The sequence below is a fragment of the Phyllobates terribilis genome, unplaced genomic scaffold (assembly GCF_046119375.1).
Source record: "Phyllobates terribilis strain yellow unplaced genomic scaffold, ASM4611937v1 Scaffold_2__4_contigs__length_985480577, whole genome shotgun sequence".
Taxonomy (NCBI): domain Eukaryota; kingdom Metazoa; phylum Chordata; class Amphibia; order Anura; family Dendrobatidae; genus Phyllobates; species Phyllobates terribilis.
In genome coordinates, this window is record NW_027362762.1 from 765,656,350 (window position 1) to 765,680,994 (window position 24,645).

The window sequence follows — 24,645 nt, forward strand, 5'->3', positions numbered from 1 at the left end:
TTCAAGATTTTTGGAGGGTTTATTCAGAGGAGGAGTCGCAAGTTTTACCTCCTCATAGGGATTATGATTGCGCCATTGAGTTTGTTCCTGGAGCTACTCTTCCCAAGAGTCGCTTGTTTAATCTGACTTTTCCTGAAAGAAAGTCTTTGGAGGAGTACATACAGGCTAGCCAGGCTGCTGGTCACATTAGACCTTCTAAGTTGCCTGTGGCAGTTGGATTTTTCTTTGTTAAAAAAAAGGACGGGGGTTTACGTCCATGTCTGGATTTTCGTGAAATTAATAAGATTACCGTACGCAATTCTGAACTATTGCCGTTAATTCCTGACTTGTTTAACCAGTTGGTGGGGGCCAAGTGGTTCTCTAAAATTGATCTCCGGGGGGTATACAATTTGTTACGAGTGAAAGAGGGTGATGAATGGAAAACTGCTTTTAACACTCCAGTAGGTCATTTTGAGAATCTGGTGATGCCTTTTCATCTTACCAATGCACCTGCATTTTTTCAGAACCTTATTAATGACATCCTGAGACCTTTGATTGGTAAGAATGTGGTTCTGTATTTGGATGACATTTTGATTTATTCACCAGATTTCGAGTCCCATTGGCAAAATGTACGTGAAGTTTTGCAGTTATTGAGTGATAATTCACTCTTTGCTATGCTGGAGAAATGTGAGTTCGCTGTGCAGAAAATTAGTTTTTTGGGCTACATTGTCTCCAGCGAAGGCTTTGAGATGGACCCGGTGAAGCTTCAGGCTGTGCAGGAATGGCCTAGGCCTATGGGTTTGAAATCTATACAGAGATTTTTTGGTTTTGACAATTATTACAGGAAATTCATTAAGAATTTTTCTATAATTGTTAAGCCTCTGACCAATCTCACCAGGAAAAGTGTGAATAAAGGCCAGTGGACTACTGAGGCCATTGAAGCGTTGAGTATCTCAAAGAGAGGTTCAGTTCTGCCCCTATCCTTATGCAGCCTGATGAGACCAAGCCTTTTTTGGTCGAGGTCAATACTTCATCGGTGGGGCCCGAGCACTTTTGTCTCAGGAGAACAAGGGTGGAGTACATCCTTGTGCCTTCTTTTCGAAAAAAAATTCGGAAATCGAACTGAATTATGATGTTGGAAATCGGGAGTTGCTGGCTATTAAACTCGCGTTTGAATATTAGCGTCATTTTTTGGAAGGTTCTAGACTTCCTATTCAGTTTTTCTCAGATCATAAGAATTTGATCTATCTGGATGCTGCCAAGCGCTTGAATGCCCATCAAGCTAGGTGGGCACTTTTTTTTTCTCAGTTTCATTTTTCTGTTACCTATATCCATGGTACTAAGAATGTTAAAACTGATGCTTTATCTCGCAGCTTCTCTCCGAGGAGGAGAGCATTTTACAGAAAGGAGTTGTGGTGGCGGCATTGGACTCCGTTTTGGAGAATGGGATTCTGAAAGCTCAAGATGATGCTCCATCTAACACTCCCCATGGGAGGTTGTTCGTGCCTAGAGCCTTTATGAGAGATTTGTTTGTGGAGTGTCATGAGTCTCTGTTGGCCAGGAATTTCAGAGACTAAGAGACTTATCATTCGCAGTTTTTGTTGGCCTTGATGGCAGAAGGAAGTCATCAAGTGGGTGCGTCAGTATACTGTGTGTGCTAGGTCAAAGGCTTCACATACTCCAGCTGCGGGGTTGCTTTACCCTCTGGAGGTTCCTAGTGCGCCTTGGACGCATCTCGCAATGGATTTTATTACTGATCTTGCTGTATCCAAGGGTTTTACTGTCATCTGGGTGGTCGTGGATCGTTTTAGTAAGATGTGTCATTTGGTTCCATTCATTAAGTTGCCCTGCGCCAAGACACTCGCTAAGGCGTTTGTTAAGGAGATTGTCAAGCTCCATGGCGTTACCACGGATATTGTTTCCAATAGAGGACCTCAGTTTGGCGTGCTTTTTATGACAGGTTGGGAGTCCATTTGTCATTTTCATCTGGTTATCATCCTGAGTCTAATGGACAGACAGAAAGAAAGACCCAGGATGTTGAACAGTTTTTGCGTTTTTTTGTGGCGAACAATCAAGAGGTGTGGTCTGAGTTTCTGCCTCTCGCAGAATTTGCTCTTATCATACATCCTCCTCTGCTGGGTGTTCTCCTTTTTTTTGTTGTACTGGGAGACATCCTTCTTTTGGTTTGCTCTCCAAATTGGGGTCAGCGGTGCCAGAGGAGGAGAATTTTACTGGTGATTTGGAGAGAGTTTGGACTAATGAACGTTGCAACCTTCAAGAGGCTAACAAGAAGTCCAAGAAATATTTTGACAGGAAACGAAAGGAGGTTTTTTTTTACTGTGGGTGACATGGTTTGGTTGTCCTCAACCTGCTGTTGAGGATTCCCTCTAAAACTCTGGGTCCTAAGTTTGTGGGTCCATTTAAAGTGCTTCAGGTTGTTAACCCATCTGCTGTTAGGTTGGATGTCCTACTTCCTGTGAGATTAATCCTGCGTTTCATGTTTCCTTGTTGAAAAAGGCTGATGAATCTGATAGGTATGCCACTGTCACAGTTCCTTCTGTGGTGGAAGATGACGAATATGAAATTTCTCGTATCTTGAATTCTAGATGGCATAGAGGGAGATTACAGTATCTTGTCTCCTGGAAGGGTTTCGGTCCCGAAGACAACTCCTGGGTAAGGACGGATGATGTCTCTGCTCCTAGACTTGTTAAAGCTTTCCACAGGAGGTTTCCGGATAGGCCTAGGCCTGGAAGATTCGGAGGATCCTCATAAAAGAGGGGGTACTGTTAGAACCCTCCTGTTTGTTTTTCCATCTTGTATTTTGCGGTCACGTGACCATCTGCCGTTATATTCCAACTTCCGCCCTTCTGGCTGGGCTGGACTTCAGTGTTTGACTGTTTCTTTAGCCTGGTGCTTCGGTGCCTTTCTCTGTCAGTTCGCTTGGTCATTCTGGGACCTCTAATACCTTTTGTCAGTTTGTCTTTTTGTGTTCTGCAACTACGTCTCTGTTTAGGAGGTGTCCCATTTTTGTCCCAGTCCTTTTAGGGACCCCTCTCTTAATTCTATTGGTCTTCGTTCAGACTAGCCGAGGACTAAGGCGGGTCTGTTCGCTAGGAACAGGCAGCCCGCTACATCGCAGGGATTCAGCTTAGTCTTACTGTAAGGACAGCTTTCCCCTATCTTTCCCTAGTACATGTTGTAGATCATAACAATACTGATGGTAGCTCTGGTAATGTGTTCATGCACTGATGATGGTACTAATGTTGTGTTTATTTACTGATGGTGGTTCTGGTGATGTATTCATGTACTAATGATGATACTGGCATATTTATTTACTCATCGTGGTTCTGGTGACATATTCATGTACTGGTGGTGGTTCTGGTGACATTCATGTACTATTAAGTGTTATGGTGTTCTATTTATGTACATATGTATTGATGATGATTTTGGTTTTGTATTCATGTACTGATGATGGTTCTGGTGATGAATACCAGAACCAGAACTATCATCTCTACATGAATACATCATCAGAGTCATCAGTAGTACATGAATATGTCACCAGGACCACCATCAGTTCATGAATAGGTCACCAAAACCAATATCATTACAGAAATTCAGCCCCAAAACCACCATCAGTTTTGTGCAAGCTGCATTTGTCACATGACGAATGCAAAAACCATCAGATGTATCACTTTATCTACTATAGGGTCTGCTTAGTTTCCATTAGGGCATCAGCAAATGCTTAAATGAATCCAAATGACCTCCATTAAGGTTACGCTATATTATTGTTCTTGTATCTGACATTTAAAATATAGTACATTAGGGATTAATATCACTATTTGTCCCTGGTATTGTGTAAAAGGTCCACAAACAATTAATGATTATTTATGTAAGTTTGAAATTGCACTCCCAATTAAGCAACACCCCCAAAGTACACCACTTTTTTTTCTTTTGCTTTTATTTTTTGGTGAAAAAATTTGGTGGAGGAGATGTGTTAGGGGTCCTGTTACCTTAGTTTCTGACCCATTCTTTTGCTTGAGGGATGGGGGATGGAACCACCATCGACTTCATCTGCCTAGGGCACCAAAATACCTTGTCCCAGTCCTGCATATAACATATATTAGTTGGCTTAGTTTAGACCACATTTAAGGAAAAAAGCTAGGTAACATCTTTAGTAAATTAACGTTTAAGTAAAAAGGTTAGTGCACATCTTTAGTAAATTGAATGTATTTTTTAAGCACTCTAAGCAACAACTCGTTATCTAGACATATTCTAGAAGGTATCTAAACCCTTTATTGAGGCACAAGGCATGTGCTCCAGAATGCATGCTCAATTTGATACAATATTCTGGCACATTTACATTGCTGGTGTGTTAGTTCTTGTTGCAACGAGCTCTGCTTGTATGATCATTTTCAGTTTTACCTTTTTTTATATATATAAATGTGCACATTTCAATTTGAAAAAAGCCCATGCGTATTGTGTTTGTGAGAAAATCAACAAGATGTTCAGGCTTTTAAATAAAAATGAAGTCTTATTGATCTTAGTAGTCACAATCTTGTTATAATGTTGCCGAGCTGAAACATTGAGCAGCAGCAGAAGCAGAGTTGCAATAAAAACGAAAAGCCTAGCTTTTTAAATGTTCTTGCTACATATGTAATGAGAATCAATATATTGTTGTGTCAGTAGAAAAATAGGCAGGCTGACAGACAGGGTCAACAAAAAGTCGTGGCTCATCATGCTGCTAAATCTTAGATACTGTAAGTACATTGCTGTTAGGAATTCACTTAAATAAATATAGCCAGTGGAAAGCGGTTTTTCAACTATTCAAAAAAATCTTTTATGTAGCAATTCTCACACCAGGAGGGACAAATACAGTATCACCCATTTTCAAAAATGGCTTAAGTAGCAGTGTTCCCAGGATTTCAGGCTAAATAAAACTTACACTCCAGCATCACTTGGTATTTTCGCAAATTGACCAGGGAACATCTAAAACAGAGTAAGGCTTTGAAAATGGCTTTTAATCCTAATCTCACAGCATAGTATGTGAACCTGTGCTTGGGGTGTATATTCATATATACACAACCCCTGGCAAAAATTATGGAATCACCGGGCTCGGAGGATGTTCATTCAGTTGTTTAATGTTGTTGAAAAAAGCAGATCACAGATATGGCACAATACTAAAGTCATTTCAAATGACAACTTTATGGCTTTAAGAAACACTAAAAGAAATCAAGATAAAAAATGTGGTACTCAGTAAGGGTAATTTTTTTCAGACCAAGCAGAGGGAAAAAATTATGGAATCACTCAATTCTGAGGAAAAAATTATGGAATCATGAAAAACAAACACACAAAAGAACACTCCAATACATCACTAGTTTTTTGTTGGTTTTAATAACAGCTTGCAGTCTCTGAGGTATGGAATTAATGAGTGACAAACAGTACTCTTCACCAATCTGGCTGCAACTTTCTCTGATTGCTGTTGCAAGATCAGCTTTGCAGGTTGGAGCGTCATCATGGACCATTTTCTTCAACTTCCACCAAAGATTTTCAATTGGATTGAGATCCGGATTATTTGCAGGCCATGACATTGACCTTATGTGTCTTCTTTCAAGGAATGTTTTCACAGTTTTTACTCTATGCATTATCAACTTGAAAAATTATGTCATCATCCCCAAACATCCTTTCAATTTATTGGATAAGAAAACTGTCCAAAATATCAATGTAAACTTGAGCATTTATTGAAGATGCAATGACAGCCATCTCCCCAGTGCCTTTACCTGACATGCAGCCCCATATCATCAATGACTGTGGAAATTTGCATGTTCTCTTCATGCAGTCATCTTTATAAGTCTCCTTGGAACAGCACAAAACAAAAGTTCCAGCATCATCACCTTGCCCAATGCAGATTCGCGATTCATCACAGAATATGACTTTCATCCAGTCATACATAGTCCAATACATCACTTTATGGTTTCTTAAAGCCATAAAGTTGCCTTTTGAAATGACTTTAGTTTTGTGCCATGTCTGTGATCTGCTTTTTTCAACAACATTAAACAACTGAATGAACATCCTCTGAGCCCAGTGATTCCATAATTTTTGCCAGGGGTTGTATATATATATATAGTAGATGTTGGCCCGATTCTAACGCATCGGGTATTCCAGAATATGTAAGTAGTTTATTTATGAAGATTTAAGAATAATGCAATGAATACACAGAATTTTCCGGGTAAAATATATACATTATCATTACATTTTATTGCTCATAAAACTTAATACAACTGAACGAAATTATTAAACAGATCATCAAAATATATAAACCATTACATGAATATCTAACTGTATTTAAATAAATCATTGGACGAAAGAAGTACATCGGCACTATAATATATTTGTTAACAATATCAACCTAAAATATTTTTGTACACCACATTTCTTGTGAATAAGTTTTGACTATCTACTGTGCATTGTGAAAGTAGTTGGCCCCCATGAACTTTTCTTCCTTTTGCCACATTTCTGTCTTCAAACATAAAGATATAAAGTGGGACACAATCGTGAAGTGGAATGAAATTTATTGGATATTTGAAACTTTTTTAACAAATTAAAAACTGAAAAGTGGGGCTTGCAAAATTATTCGGCCCCCTTGAGTGAATACTTTGTAGCTCCACCTTTTGTTGCAATTACAGCTGCAAGTCGCTTGGGGTATGTCTCTATCAGTTTTGCACATTGAGAGGCTGAAATTCTTGCCCCTTCTTCCTTGCAAAACAACTCGAGCTCATTGAGGTTGGATGGAGGGCATTTGTGAATGGCAGTTTTCAGCTCTTTCCACAGATTCTCGATTGGATTCAGGTCTGGACTTTGACTTAGCCATTCTAACACCTGGATACGTTTATTTTTGATCCATTCCATTGTAGATTTTGCTTTGTGTTTGGGATCATTGTCTTGTTGGAAGATAAATCTCCGTCCCAGTCTCAGGTCATTTGCAAACTCCAACAGGTTTTCTTCCAGAATGGTCCTGTATTTGGCTCCGTCCATCTTCTTATTAATTTTAACCATCTTCCCTGTCCCTGCTGAAGAAAAGCAGGCCCAAACCATGATGCTGCCACCACCATGTTTGACAGTGGGGATGGTGTATTGAGGGTGATGAGGTGTGTTGCTTTTACGCCAAGCATATAGTTTTGCATTGTGGCCAAAAATTTAGATTTTGGTTTCATCTGACCAGAGCACCTTATTCCACATGTTTGGTGTGTCTCCCAGGTGGCTTGTGGCAAACTTCAAACGAGAGTTTTTATGGATATCTTTGAGAAAAAAGCCAGATTTGTACATGTATGACTGATTGTTGTCCTATGGACAGACTCTCCCACCTCAGCTGCAGATCTCTGCAGTTCATCCAGAGTGATCATGGGCCTTTTGGCTGCATCTCTGATCAGTCTTCTCCTTGTTCGAGATGAAAGTTTAGAGGGACAGCTGAGTCTTGGTAGATTTGCAGTGGTCTGATACGCCTGCCAATTCAATATGATCGCTTGCACAGTGCTCCTTGAGGTGTTTAAAACTTGGAAAACCTTTTTGTCTCCAAATCCGGCTTTAAACTTCACCACAACAGTATCTCGGACCTGCCTGGTGTGTTCGTTGGTCTTCATGATGATCTCTGCACTTGAAACAGAACCCTGAGACTATCACAGAGCAGGTGCATTTATACATAGACTTGATTACATACAAGTGGATTCTATTTATCATTACCAGTCACTTAGGACAACATTTGATCATTCAGAGATCCTCACTGAACTTCTGGAGTGAGTTTGCTGCACTGAAAGTAAATGGGTCAAATAATATTGCACGCCCCACTTTTCATTTTTTTTTTTTTTTTTATTTTTAAAATATCCAATAAATTTCGTTCCACTTGACGATTGAGTCCCACTTGTTGTTGATTCTTCCCCAAAAATTAGAATTTTATATCTTTATGTTTGAAGCCAGGAATGTGGCAAAGGTAGAAAAGTTCAAGGGGGCCAAATACTTTCACAATAAACTGTATAAGCAACTTTTCTTGTAAAGGGGAATGAAGAACTTGCACCTTGACGTTGGATCTCATTTTAACTCTTGAAAATGCAATGTAGAGTTGTCCATGACCAAAAACGGGCTCCGGTAGATATATGCCAACACGGTGTAGAGTTTGACCTTGTGACTTGTTTATTGTCATGGCAAAAGCTGGTTTTACTGTAAACTGTCGACGCCGAAGCCTAAATGGAAGACCTGTGTCTGAAGGATATAAATCAATGGAATGAACACTTCGCCTCCTTTTGCTGATCCAGTGATCACTCTTGCTTGAATTACGTGGGAATGGAGTCCAGTAACAATAAGACGAGTTCCATTAAATAGACCTTTTTTTGTATTTAGATTCCGCAGCAACATTACGATTGTTCCAATTTTGAGTTGTAGTCTGTGGGATGGCATTCCTGATGGCGTAAGACTATTTAAAAATTCAACTGGATAATGCTCTCATTCATCTTCATTGTCTACATCCACTGAATCCTCACTATTGTACAACTTATACTCTCCAGGCATTCTATCCATCACACGGGAATTTAGCAGAGCCACGTCATCGTTCTTGGGACAGTGAATTGTATGGGAGGATGTCCTCTCAACACTGCTTTGGTCGTTCACATCAATTTCAACTCATTGTCCAAAAACATCACTTACGATGCAGTCAGTGCACAACATGTCTTCTGGTATTTCAATAATGTCTTCTCCAAGGTTAATTCGTTGTATCTTAGGAACCAATGGTTTGCTTTGGTCTGGCTTAAGATGGACTAATATATCCCTTTGAAAAGGAGGCTCTCCATCATCGTTTTGAAAAACAACTGCGACCTCACTAACACGTGGTTTGTTGTAAAGTCGGGGATCCTGTTTACATTCTTGTTTAATAGCCATGACAATAGAAGGCATTTCAGTCCCATTTTGTATAGCCCTCTGTTCCTCCTCTGCTTTGACGTCTTTTAGCATGTGATATGCGGCAGCAAATGGGCTGATTTTTTGTAAATGTACGGCAATTTGGTTCATCAGTTCAGCATCACACTTTTCGTTTTCTGTTAGGTTCATCCTTTGTTCTGTAGCCTCATTTGTATCAAGGATGTATAATTGTGCAAATTTTGGTTGTTGTCCTATTTCTGGGTGAAGTGTTCCAGTGTGGTGGTAGATCTGGCAGTGAATTTTAAAACAATACGGTCCGAATCCAGGGGGAGGTGCAATGTTGGCACCAAATGAAGCAAACGCATGAGAAATGTTGATGCTTCTGATATTTTCCATAAAATTTCTACTGTGTTTATGATTTCCTTTCATCAACTGCTCAAACAGATCTGAGTAGTGAGGTCTCGGTAGCATAACTATTCCTTTTTGGCACCATTGAGTAAACTGATTGTTAGATGGTTTTTCATCAATAAAATTCAGAGAGTCGCATTTAGAGCAAACTGCATTCAAATTCCCACAGTAGTGTTCAATAATTGTAGTTTTGTTGTCAGTTACATAACGTGCAAGTTGTTGAATATTCTGCTGGGCTTGCCTTAGTTAGTAGAGCATTCGTTTTTTATGAATCTGGCGATCGTGTTGTTGTCTGTTTGCCCTGGATTGTGGAGATTCATTCATCTGACGTTGTCTGTGGGATTCCACATCGTGTTCCTGCCTAATGGCAGTGTGTTGTGGTGTCTCCTGTACCCGACATTGTCTCTGTGAATCAGCTACTTGTACCTGTCATGTGACAGTTTGTTGTGGTGTTTCCTGTTGGTTACATTGTCTCTGAGATTCCGCATCCTGGGCTTGTCTGGCGGCAGTTTGTTGAAGTGTCTCTTGCTCTCGACGTTGTCATTGCCTTGCTGCTGCTGCTTTTCAGTCATCCTCATTGGTGTATTTTCACTTACGACCCACTGGAAGACAGGAAGCGTAAATCGTGATAGCGTACAGTAAAGAAGTATCTGTTCAGTGCGCTTTGACTGACAAAACGTGTTCAGTAAACGTGAGTGAACTATGTCGCACTGTGACTGACAGAACGTGTTCAGTAAACATGACTCAACTACGTGGCACTGTGACTGACAGAACTTGTTCAGTAAACGTGAGTGAACAATGTCGCACTGTGACTGACAGAACTTGTTCAGTAAACGTGATTGAACTACCTGCCACTGTGACTGACAGAACTTGTTCAGTAAACGTGACTGAACTACGTGGCACTGTGACTGACAGAACTTGATCAGTAAACGTGACTGAACTACGTGGCACTGTGACTGACTGAACTTGTTCAATAAACGTGACTAAACTACGTGGCACTGTGACTGACAGAACGTGTTCGGTAAATGTGAGTGAACTATGTGGCACTGTGACTGACAGGAATTCTCCAGTAAACGTGACTGAACTACATCACACTGTGACTGACAGAACTTGTTCAGTAAACATTAAACATGAGTGAACTATGTGGCACAGTGACTGACAGAACTTGTTCAGTAAACATGAGTGAACTATGTGGCACTGTGACTGACAGAACTTGTCCAGTAAATGTGACTGAACTACGTGGCACTGTGACTGACAGAACTTTTTCAGTAAATGTGATTGAACTACGTGGCACTGTGACTGACAGAACTTGTTCAGTAAACGTGACTGAACTACATGGCACTGTGACTGACAGAACTTGTTCAGTAAACGTGACTGAACTACGTGGCACTGTGACTGACAGAACTTGTTCAATAAACGTGACTAAACTACGTGGCACTGTGACTGACAGAACTTGTTCAGTAAACGTGACTGAACTACGTGGCACTGTGACTGACAGAACTTGTTCAGTAAACGTGACTGGCGGTTAAACTCTGCACCAATATTTCTGATTGGTCGCGGCCGGCCAGGCGCGACCAATCCGTGAAGCCGGGCTTAAAGGGGTTGTCCACTACTTTAAATTAACCCCCCAATATATCCCCCTGGGGCTCCTAATGAATTTCATAAATACCTCATGTTGCGAATACTGCCTGTGCGCTGCGCTATCGCTGACCGCGCACAGGTAGCACGTGAACCCCGGCTGCAGCCGGCTCTTGCTTCCGGTTATGTCACGACTATTTGCGACTGCAGCCAGGGGTCTCCTGTTCCGCGTTCCACGGTGAGTGACGAGTTGTGGGTGGGGTTATTCCCCATCGCATCACACCCAGCATCCACCTCGCGCCCATTCATTGAGAGAGCGCGTAGCGGATGCTGGGTGTGACGCGAAGGGGGATAACCCCGCCCACAACTCGTCACTCACCGTGGAACGCTGAACAGGAGACCCCTGGCTGCAGCCGCAAATAGTCGTGACATAAGCGGAAGCAAGAGCTGGATGCAGCCGGGGGTCACGTGCTGCCTGTGCACGGTCAGCGATAGCGCGGCGCACAGGCTGTATTGGCGACATGAGGTATTTACGAAATTCATTAGGTGCCCCAGGGGGATACATTGGGGGGTTAATTTAAAGTAGCTGCGCCAATATCGCTGATTGGTCGTGCCCGGCCGGCCGTGACAAATCAGCTAAGCGTTGTTCAAATCCCACGCCAATTCGCGACTGGACTGTGCCTGTCGCTGATTGGTCGCAGGCGGCTGGAGCGACCAGTCAGCAACGCGGGATTACCGTTACAGACAAACAGACAGAATTAGATGATTATATATATAGATATACTGCATATATATATATATATACACATGCATATATATATACAGTATATATATATATACATATATATATATATATATATATATAGTGATAAAGTCACTGGCAAAATACTGGAGGGAAGATATGTATCACTGAGGTTGTTAGCTTCATTGATATGAAGTAAGAAAAATTCTCCAGCACATTAAGTGCTGATAGTGGTTAATCGGCCATGTTTAGGGCTAAGTTGAGTGAATAGCTGTAGAGTGCATGGGAGGCTGTTCACCATATATCCACCCCAGGGTGGGGTCAAGAGGATAAATACACAGCCTTTTGGCTCATTCAGTGTGGGCTGTGCCTGGGTATGAGAGATCCTGAGCTATATGTGTCGTGATAAAGAAAGCTGAACCTTTGTATGTTTGTTCCTGAGGGGCGGATCCCTGCAGCAACACAAAACATTTTGTTTTGTTTTCCCGTTAGGCCAAAAGGCCGTCTTTACTTTGATAAATGCTGCACTGGTTTATGCAGTATCTTTACTGCATCAGTGGAAGATTTAAAGAGGCTGCATTCCTGTCTACATCTATATGCAGCCGAGTGAGCCGATCTACCACAGTATATTTATTGAAACATCAAGCAGGAAAAGTGGTGAACTTATGGAAATCACAGAATTAATTAACATGTTAATGATATTCAAAAGATGACAAATTGGAATGAAAACATCTCAATTAATTCAGTACCAAGTAGGAGCGTTTGAATGCCTTGGTTTGCTATCAATCGGGTTAATATTGGTTGTATGAGGAATGTTCTCAACAATAAATGCACTTAGGAACACAAATCATCAAAATCAGCTGCTGACAGCTCTCTTTGCAATTACTGACCAATGACATCCCAGATGTGATCAATAGAAGACACGTACACAGACAATGCAGACCATTGTAACATGTTTAGCCTATTCAGGCTGCTCATAGTAGCAAGTGCTCTTTATAATTAAATTATTTCCTGATGCAAGTAACATAGATACTAGGATTGTGAATGACTAAACCAACCCGTATTTGGGGCATTCATACTTTTTGTCTATCTATTGATTACTTTTAAATACCTGAAAGGATATAGCTGAATGAGTTTGCGTTCCTCTTATGTAATTAACTAATTGATGTCTAAACAGCTAGCTTTCCAGTGAACCAATTTGGGGTCAGCATTTTTTTTTCCTTTAACCATTGTTTATACTCATTATCTTTATGAGTGACCACTGTGATGAGAGATTATAACATTATCACTGTAATGACCATTGATTGCCACTCAGTCACATAAACTGTGTCTCGGTGTTATTAGTATATTGTGCAAGTTCAGTAATTTAATAATAGTTTAGCCGATGCCGAACCAGACAGAAGTCATATGATCAGATGTTACGAATGATTAGACTGCTATGAATTAACCAAATAATTAACAAAATCCGATTTTTCTGGGTCATTACCGATGTTTGCAGCTATTTTTATGGACACCCCCAACCTTTTTAAAACTTTTATAGATATTTCACACCGCCTCTTAAATCTTCTAATAATATCCCATTTTTAAAATAAAATGTCATATTGTAGAGTAATACATTCATTTATGTGCATGAATGACAGTTGGATTTTTTGGACAATTATGCTTTGGAATAAAGGAGTTTTAATTTTACTCACGCTTTTATGAACATATCTTCAATACATGTTTATGAATAGAGCTTAGAAAATGTACAAAGAGGTTTTCCTGCTTCTAAAAAAAAATGTAAAAGGTTATTAAACAAAAACAATAAAAAATTATTCAACTATTCATTCTCCCAGAAAAACAATACTGAGAATTTGGAAGTCTGCCTGGACTTTCTTAGTGACAAGAATGTGACAAACTCAGCAATTTAGTGGCTGCTGTGGTCACATCACATGCCAACATTTACAGTATCACCATTTAGTACTGCGACATGATGTCAGTATTATGGCATATGACAGCTGGACCACTGATTGGTTGCACTAGTCACATGCTGGCCTCTTGCAAATAAAAAAACGGGAGCATCAGCGCTGTGTCAGTGGATGAAAAGGGAGATGAGTAATGTTTCTCTTGTTGTATCATGCTGATTTTGGAAAATCCCTTTAAAATAAATTCAAATTGGCCATATTTCTCCAATAATAATATCCTGATTCCTTGCAAATCTCAAACTTTGTAACTTGATTTAAATATCTCAGCTTAAAACTGATTACATTTTATAATGTATTATAATTCTTAATGAAAATATTTTGTAGAGAGTTCAATGCTTCTGCAAACAAATAAGGTAAATTTTCAGTCATATGGTCTCTATTTATATATGGAGTGGGCTCAGGAACTGAGCCTGCATGATACCTAGCAAATGCCGGCTACATTACACAGTCAGCATCTGCATGCAACAGCAATATCCTGAGCTCGCTCTGATTGCTGCTGTTTAAATATTTAAATGCCTCTGTCATTCACTGACAGCAGCCTTTAAATAACATCATTATCAGTGTGCAAGTACATTGGCTCCCTAAGCTATGCAACACAATCATTGGGAACTGATGGCTCGACATGGCAGCTAGGGGCTGGCTAAAGGGCTCATAACTGTCATCTTGGTCAACCTAAGAAGATCACCAATAGGCTGATCTTCATGGGAGAACCACAATTTCACTGTATACTGCAATACTGTTGCATTGTTGTATATAGTATAAGTGATAAAGCAATAGCAGGCTTAAATCCTATAGAAAAGTAAAAAAAAAACTTTTAAAAATGCATAAAAAATAAAGTTTAAATCAACCTTTTAAAAATAATAAAAGAAAAAAATAATTAAATTTGGTTTTTCGTCTTTTGTAAGTCCAATCTGTTAAGCTATATAATTATATCATCGATACATTAAATGCAATAGTGAAAAAAAGAGTCAAAACACATGAATTGATTCCTTTAAGTTGCTGTATTCCACGCACATTGCAATAAATGAGATTGAGATGTTGGGTGCACATCAAAATAGTATAAAAAAAATGTAAGGTCGGTGTGCAAAAAGCACGCTCTCACAAAGCTTACTTTATGGAAAAATAAAAAAGTTATAGGGCTCAGAAAATGGTGACACAAAATAAATTCTGAAATTATTTTTGACCATTGAAATATAAAAAAAATACCCTTATATGTTTGAAGTCATCCAACTCATACAAACCTGAAGAATCAATCTGCCAGGTCATTTTTTGCCATATAATGCAAGCTGTAAAAAAATAGAAGATTGTTTGGGTTTTTTTATAGCATTTTACCATATTTGGAAATTATTGCCCATTTTTAGTGCATAAAATGGTGAAAAGAATGGGGTTAATCAAAACTAAAACTTGTCCTGCAAAAAAACAATCCTTCATTCAGCTATGTTGATGAGCAAATAAAAAGGAGAATAAAAAAGAGAATAAAAAAATCAAAGCCTAAAGAGAACATTTCTAAGACATGAAGGGGTCAAAATTCCTTGTCACCTGGGACAAAAAAATTCTGCTTTATCAATGCAAAAAAACTGATATTACAATGCGTTAGGCCTCATTCACATAAGCTGCTTTTTTTTTTCAATGGCAGTCAGATTTTTTTACTGTCATTTTTAACAAAAATGCAGAAAAAACTGTATAAAAAATTGACATTTCAAGAAAACAGTATTTTCACACATCCATCCCTCTACATATGTATATGTACTGAGTATATGGCCATGTATCACGCACTATGGTAATTGAAAACTCATCTGCAAAAAGTGTTTTAGAATTTTTTATATTACAGACATATTTCAGTTTTTAAAATGGCAACTTTTTTTTTTTTTGAGGACACATTAAGATGAATGTTAATGTTGTTTATGTTAGCATTTTCATCCAAATATACTGCAGAAATAAGAAATATATATAGTCTATTCTTTTCTTTTTCTTTGTGCCATCTCTATTTCCTGATGTAATTATTCTGACAAGTATGATGTCACTTTTGGAACTCAATTTAAAAATATTCTAAGATAAAAGTGAAATATTGCAGGGTAAAACTGATGTATGCTGAGATAAAGCTGAGATATGCTGAGGTAAAGCCAAGCTATGAATAACTGCATTATAAAAGCAACTACTATAGTCCAGCAATGCAGTTACACCATCAAGCAGTAAGTTTAATGTATGAAAGAAATAGCAATATTTTTTTTGATGCCTGGAATCATAAGGAATATCTGCTTACCACTCTAGTGCAGAAGCTACATTTCAGCTGTGTAACATAAAAACTTAATTTGCCTGACTGGTAATTATTAGTGCGGTATGTGCTTCTGTACTGTCATTTGTATGATGTGGCCTTGTTTAACTGTGCAGAAACTTGTAGAGGAGTTTATATTATTACACTGTAAGTGGACTGTTATGTCAACAATTAGAAAGCAGAAACATGAATGAGATGTGGAAAAGAAGGAGGAAAGATGAAGGGAGGTAGAGAAAGGTGCCATCCAACAAAACATCAGATCGCACTTGGACCAATGTTAGTCTAGTTAGTCTAGTGGCCGTGCACATAACCAATTTTTTCCTAGGACAAGAATCTGTTTCAGGAAGAAATCGTTGCATGACCGAGTTACCAATTTATATCAGTTCAAGAAGTAACTTTACCCCATTCCACCGCAGTCAATTTTTGCTTCTTCATTTGCATTTTGCCTCCCCTACTTCTGAAAGCCATAACTTTAATATTTTTCTGTTGACATATTTGTATGAAGGCTTATTTTTATTGTCATATTAGCTGTAGTTATGAATAACTCCACTAATTTTACTACACAGTGTAGTTAAAAACTGGAGAAAAAATAAAAATGGGATGCAGTGTTGGACTGGGGTGCTCTGGGCCCACCACTATCCTCAACTCTGGGGGCGCACTGTTCAGCTGCATGCAAATATTTCACTTCCCTCATTCACAAATTTAGATAATAATACACTGGATAGTTTGTTAAATGAATGATGAGATGCTGCCATTTTCTGTACATAGAGATTCAAGTGTATTGTGCCAGCTACCACTTGTATAGGTGGTATGGGGAGAGCATTCCTGTGCAGGAGCTCACAGGGGGAATTCAATTGTTCTTCTGTGGGCTAGTCCAAGCCCGGTGGGAATGGAATGATGAAAAAATGGAATGCCGACATTGCATGGTAAAAATGACTAGATTTTTTTTTATTTAAATGTTGAGCTTCACAGGAGGTCCAAGATGGCAGCAACGGGGATCTTCAGCAATTCCCTGGCTGCCATGGTAACCCATCAATGCCCTATTCAGCTCCTGAGTCTCCTCCACACAAGGTCACCTCAGCATTGATACATAAGTACATCTTTAGTGCTAGGAGTTATAGGCTGATTGTGATTGGAATTTTGTTTTTCAATATCTCCTTAACAGTCCATCTTAGTTATTGCACTTTCCATCTTATAACTCAACTGTTTGGACCTTACCTTTTCTAGAAAGTTTTTTTATTTATTTATTTCACTCACTTAAATAGCACCATTAATTCCACAGCGCTTTGCAGACATTATCGGCACTGTCCCCAATGTGGCTCACAATCTACATTTCCTATTAGTATGTCTGTGTAGTGTGGGAGGAAACCGGAGAACCCAGAGGAAACCCACGCAAACACAGAGAGAAGATAGAAACTCCCTGCAGATGTTTGTGGTAGTATTTGAACCAAGGGCCCCAGCGCTGCAAAGCTGCAGTGCTAACCACTGAGCCACCATGCTGCCCAGTTGGGTATTTTAGGATGTCATTAGGTGGATTTCTGGTCATTTTTGATAATAAATAATATCTAGAATAATATTCAGTCTGTAGCTGCCCACTCTTTACTGTTCTAAAATGAATATGGCAGCCACAGCCTGATCATGGGTACTCTTTAAGTGTAATGCTAATTTATCTAAACAAATGTATTTTCCTACTCTTTTTCTATCATTATCTTTAGTATAAATAATATAGGGGATTAGAAATTCTCTAACAAATAAAAACATATAAATGCATTTGGGCACCCAACGCTGGACCTTAAAATATCAATATGGTGTTCGATGGTGTTTTGTATAGAGGTTTTGTTGTGGTTTTTGCTATAGTTTTATGTATAGTACTTAAAAACACAGCAAAAATAGCACTTAGCAACCTACAATCAACAATCTTGCACTATATAAATTACCAGCCAAATAAATTAGGTAATGAAATAAATTGTGCCAAACCTATCTATAATGTCAAGAAAGCAACAGTGATTGATTTTAACAGAGATTATGCAGTGAAAACTATTGATGTTCCTGACCATTTACTTTTGTATGTGAAACTGCTGAAAGAGCAAGGGTTGCTGCTTGAGTTCAATAAGTCAATCACTAGCTCACTCATTTTGACTGACACTGAGCTGAGAGGTTCCTAATATTTCTTCTATGAGCACTGTAGTTGCAGACCACTTGACTAAATTGGAGTGAAGTTTTCTTTTATTAAGCTGGAGAGCAAATGGTCTTCTTGAAGGATATGAAATGTTTAGTGTAGTAAGGAAGAATACAGTGGCTGAAAATAAAAATGACCTTCCTGTATTAGGTATATTATCAATTTACTGCACATTCTGGTATTTAATATATTACAATTAGAAATGAGCAAAGATATTTGAGGTGAATCAAATTTTTGTCAATTTTTTAGGAATTTTCTGAACATATCAAATTCAAAAAATATGGGATTCGCTTAGCATCAGCAAGAGAATGAACACATGACCTCAGCCATAGCCAATCAGGAAAGACTAGTATAGCCTGCATAAAAGCAGAAGCAGGGAGTGTAGCCGCCATTTTCTGGTGAATCCAGATAATGAGAAGATGTCACAGCTCACAGTTTAGCTATAAAGATAAGGATATAAAGCCATAAAACACTAAAAAAGCAGGACAGATTGCCATCTGTTTATCCATATACACACACATATATATAGAGAGAGAGAAAATACCAGAAAAAGAAGGCTAAAGAAGCACCAATCAGCCAATTAGAAAGCGTGTGTGCAAGCCACAGAATCTGGACCGCTGGAATTTAAAATACAAACAATGAAGAACGTCAGAACTCCCATTTAAAATATCTGAAAACTGTATTAACTACAAATCGATGTACACAGTGTCCATCTACACAATTTATATATACATATATATATATATATATATATATCAATAGCTATAGATATATATCTAGATATATAGATATCTAGATATATATTTATTTAAAGTATATATACAGTATATACAGCTCTGGCAAAAATTAAGAGACCACTGCACAGTTTTCTAAAAATCACCATCTCTACATGTCTGACAACCATTCCATTCCAGTGTCAGTTGAATTCCAACCAAAGTATACCTCATTCTACTTAATGTGCTTCTGATTAGGTGATCACCTGAACCAAATCTTATGTATTGAGGGAAAGTATAAAAAACACTGCTGTGGTCTTCGCAGTCCTCTTGCAATAGGACAAGCTGGATGGCAAAACAAGAACTAGGAATAGCCCAAAAGTAATTTGAATGAAAAAATAACTTTTAATCATGTCAAAGGAGTTGAAAAGAAAAGTCTTGAGTGCGGAAAAGAAGGGCTCAATTCTGTCTTTACTACCAGAGGGATACAGTGATCGTCATGTTGCCTCCATCCTTAAAATTTAGAAGAAGGCAGTCAATTACAACAAGGTCAAGCAGCAGACATTGGGGACCACAAAGCTACAGACCGGCACAGGATGAAAGCGACTCTCCACTGACCGGGATAACCATCGGGATGACATCAAGTGACCTACGAAAGGAATGGCAAATGGCAGCTGGGGTGAAGTGCAGGGCAAGAACAGTTCGTAACAGGCTCCAAGAGGCAGGCCTCAAGTCATGTAAAGCTAGAAAAAAAGCCTTTCATCAATGAGAAGCAAAGGAGAGCCAGACTGAAGTTTGACAAAGATCATAAGGATTGGACCATAGAGGACTGGAGTAAGGTAATCTTCTCTGATGAGTCTAATTTTCTGCTTTGCCCAACACCTGGTCGTCAAATGGTTAGACGGAGACCTGGAGAGGCATACAAGCCACAGTGTCTTGCACCCACTGTGAAATTTGGTGGAGGATCGGTGATGATCTGGGGAAGCTTCAACAAGGCTGGAATAGGGCAGGTTAATATTTGCGAAAGACATATGAATCAAGCCGCATACAAGGTTATCCTTGAAAAACACTTGCTTCCTTCTGCTCAGGCAATGTTCCCCAACTCTGAAGACTGTTTTTTCCAGCAAGACAATGCCCCATGCCACACAGCTAGGTCAATCAATGTGTGGAAGAAGGAGCATCACATCTAGACCCTGTCATGGCCAGCCGAATCTCCAGACCTGTACCCCATTGAAAACCTCTGGAATGTAATCAAGAGGGAAATGGATAGTCACAAGCCATCAAACAAAGAAGAACTGCTTAAATTTTTGTGCCAGGAGAGGCATAAGGTCACCCAAAAGCAGTGTGAAAGATTGGTGGAAAGCATGCCAAGACGCATGAAAGCTGTGATTAAAATCACAGTTATTCCACCAAATATTGATTTCTGAACTCATCCTGAGTTAAAATATGAGTATTGTTGTTTCTAAATGAATAAGAACTTGTTTTCTCTGCATTATTTGAGGTCTGAAAACACTATTTCTTTTTTATTATTTTGACTTTTTCTCATTTGCTGCAAATAAATACAAAATTTTTAGCTTTGAATTTCAGAAACATGTTGTCAGTAGTTTATAGAATTAAAACAACAATGTACATTATACTCAAAAATATAGATAGAGAAATAGACAAATAGAGAAAAATCAGAGAAAATGAAAATTTTGCAGTGGTCTCTTAATTTTTGCCAGTGCTCTATATAATTATATACAGTATATACATTCAAATATAAATGTATACTGTGTATAGATATCACTATAGATAAATCAATATGTACAGATTTTTCTGTATTTTCATGACTTTGAAAATTGTACATTCACACTGAAGGCATCAAAACTATGAATTAACACATGTGGAATTATATACTTAACAAAAAAGTGTGAAACAACTGAAAATATGTCTTATATTCTAGGTTCTTCAAAGTAGCCACCTTTTGCTTTGATGACTGCTTTGCACACTCTTGGCATTCTCTTCATGAGCTTCAAGAGGTAATCACCGGAAATGGTTTTCACTTCACAGGTGTGCCCTGTCAGGTTTAATAAGTGGGATTTCTTGCCTTATAAATGGGGTTGGGACCATCATTTGTGTTGTGCAGAAGTCAGGTGGATACACAGCAGATAGTCCTACTGAATAGACTGTTAGAATTTGTATTATGGAAAGAGAAAAGCAGCTAAGTAAAGAAAAATGAGTGGCCATCATTACTTTAAGAAATTAAGGTCAGTCAGTCCGAAAAATTGGGAAAACTTTGGGAAAACTTGTCATCAAGTGTAGTTGCAAAAACCATCAAGCGATACAAAGAAATTGGCTCACATGAGGACCGCCCCAGGAAACGAAGACCAAGAGTCACCTCTGCTTCTGAAGATAAGTTTATCCGTGTCACCAGCCTCAGAAATCGCAGGTTAACAGCAGCTCAGATTAGAGACCCGGTCAATGCCACACAGAGTTTTAGCAGCAGACACATCTCTTTAACAACTGTTAAGAGGAGACTTTGTGCAGCAGGCCTTCATGGTAAAATAGCTGCTAGGAAACCACATATATATATATATGTTTATATACATAAGCAGGGATTGCTATCAATCAGGGTGCAGGAGAATTGGCCAAACGTCATCTCTCTGTAGTGAGTGTTGACTGTTACATCTCCCTGCTCTGTCCCTACAACTGGAAGCAAACAGTAAGGCTATAACTTCATTTTCTCCATGTAGCTGATCTTTCAGTTACACTGTCACACATGAATAAAACACTTTTCACCCCTATGTCTGCAGGAAAAGGGCATTTTTGTAGGTTACAGGTTCAGTTTAAGACTCTGCTCAAGTAGTTGATGGGTCTGTTACAACTTGTTTGTATAAAACACAGTGCCAATGAGATGTGATCAAATAAATGCTGTGCAAAACTGTTCTAGAATAGTACAGTAATAGGAAGGAGATGCAAAATATCTGCAGAGGCCCAGGCTGCACTGTTTTAAAAGGAACATAAAGGAAAATGCATTTTTAATATAGATAATTTAGAAAGGTAATTTATTTCTATGAAAAGGAACAATTGGGGTCCGTACTAAAATGTATTTTGGTCCTTACAACTCCTTTTTAGATTTTCTTTCCATCTGTAAAATAACCAACTAGAATGCAGTAATAAGCATTTATAAATATATATACAGTTGTGCTCAAAAGTTTACATACCCCGGCAGAATTTTTCCTTTCTTGGCCTTGTCATATATATTCACACATGGTCAAAATTGTTGGTACCCATCATTTAATGAAAGAAAAACCCACAATGGTCACAGAAATAACTTGAATCTGACAAAAGTCAGATAATAAATTAAAAATCTTTTTAAAAAATTAAACTCATGAAATAGGCCTGGACAGAAATGATGGTACCCCTGAAAATAATGGGACAAAAGGGACATGTTAAATCAAGTTGTGTCCACTAATTAGCATCACAGGTGTCTACAATCTTGTAATCAGTCAGTGGGCCTGTATATAGGGCTACATATACTCACTGTGCTCTTTGGTGACATGGTGTGTACCACACTCAACATGGACCAGAGGAAGCAAAGGAAAGAATATCTCAGGAGATTAGAAAGAAAATTATAGACAAGCATGTTAAAGGTAAAGGCTATAAGACCATCTCCAAACAGCTTGATGTTCCTGTGACTACAGTTGCACATATTATTCAGAAATTTAAGATCCATGAGACTGTAGCCAACCTCCCTGGACGTGGCCGCAGGAGGAAAATTGATGACACAGGGTGTCTTGAATTTGTGAAGGGTACAATGAAATCTCAAGACTATCAAGGGATTCTAGAGAGAAATGTGCTGCCCAGTGTCAGAAAGCTTGGGCTCAATTGCAGGTCATGGGTCTTGCAACAGTATAATGACCCAAAACACACAGCTAAAAACATCCAAGAATGGCTAAGAGGAAAACACTGGAGTATTCTGAAGTCGCCTTCTATGAGCCATGACCTAAATCCTATTGAGCATCTTTGGAAAGAGCTGAAACATGCTGTCAAAAAAGGCAACCTTCAAACATGAGACAACTGGAGCAGTTTGCTCATGAGGAGTTGGCCAAAATACCGGTCGAGAGGTTCAGAAGTCTCATTGACAGTTACAGGAATTGTTTGTTTGCAGTGATTGCCTCAAAAGGTTGGTTAACAACATATTAAGTTAAGATTACCATCATTTCTGTCCAGGCCTAATTCATGAGATACATTTTTTAAAAATTCTGTGGAAGCAGGGTTGAAAAGCAATGTCTTACTTTCATTTGTTCATTTTCAAAGATTTTTAATTTATTATTACTTTTGTCAGATTCAAGTTATTTCTGTGATCATTGTGGGACTAGCATTGCCGAGAACAATGGCTTCTATAGTTGGCTCATTGCGCATCATTTACGTTGGTCTGCCTGTGTATAATAGACAATCAAATGTCTGCTAAATCAGTAAAAGTTTACCAATTGGTGGTCGTAGATTGCCAATAGTAAATAGAGCCTGTGTTTCACATAAATAGTGACACTATAAGTAACAGCTCTAAATACTGTACAGTGCCACAAAATAAGTACAAAAACAGGGAGGGCCACTAAAAATGGTAGTGCCACACAGATTATATCCCTAAAAATATTAAGGCCAATAATTGCACCACAAAGATATTCTTCTGAAAAATAACACTGTGACCCCTTGGCATCTCTAAACAATGATAGTGCCTCCATTTGAACAGCCCACAATATTAGCAGTCCCAAACACAGTAATCATGACCAACTTTGGTCTCACACAGTAATAGTGCTGTTTTGTGAGTTGCACATATGCATATTTGTGTGTTAAATTGTGATGGGCGAGCACTAAAGTGTTCAGGTGCTCGTTGCTTGGTTCGAGCCAATTGGAATGCTCGGGTGCTCGACCCGAGCAACGAGCCAAATGTAAGTCTATGGGAAACTTGAGCATTTTTCCAGCGGCCTCCCGGGAACAGTGCTCAAATGGCATGGGAACAGCATGGGGAAGACCCCTGGAAGCATTTCTGACTCCCAGATCACTGCTGTGAACAATGTTGTCAGAGTATTACGCCACTTTTACGGACTCACAATAAAACATAAAAAAACAAAACCAAAACGGATTTATTCTGAGAAAAATGTTAAGCAACATCCTTTCCAGGGTAATGACTTGTATATAAGGCAAAATAAATAACCAAAACCAAAAATGCTCCTCAACACCTTGGGCTATGTTCACACAGAGCGTTTTTGATGCGTTTTTGCACTTTTGCATTGCTTTCAACCGAGACAAATGCATTCACTGGGAAATGTCATTTTAACATTTTACAACCTTATCTGGCCATGTGGTGTGTGACACATCATTACACACATGCATTCAATGCTGAAAAGACATGTGAAAGCATGGGGAGGTTCCCTTAAAGCATCTCTGACTCCCAGGTCACTGCCTAAAAGTGTTCCCAACCTTGGAACATTCGAAGATGCCTCCCGTCATGCACCTGTAGTTGCAGGCTTGCAACACCGTCTACGTCCTTGTCCCACCGCAGCGTTCAGTTATCCCTACTCCAATCCTTGTAATGCAAGCGCAAGTATGTAGCCAGCCACCCACCCACCCAGAGGCTGCAATACTATACTGCCAAATTTTTGACAGCTGCTTGCACTTGAAATGTGGCCACTTAGACTCGTGGAGGCGGAAGCTTTTCACAACCTCGTGCCGGCAGAATATGGGTGCCATACTCGGTCCCCAGCCGTCACTATTTGTCCCGGTGTCGTCGCCGCCTTCCACAAGCACGGGTCCGACATTACCCGTGCCGTTCCAAGTGCACTGTACGGAGCCAGTTCACAGCTCCTCGGTGAGAGTTGTATTTCACCACAGCCATATTCTTTAGCTCGGTGAAAGAACTG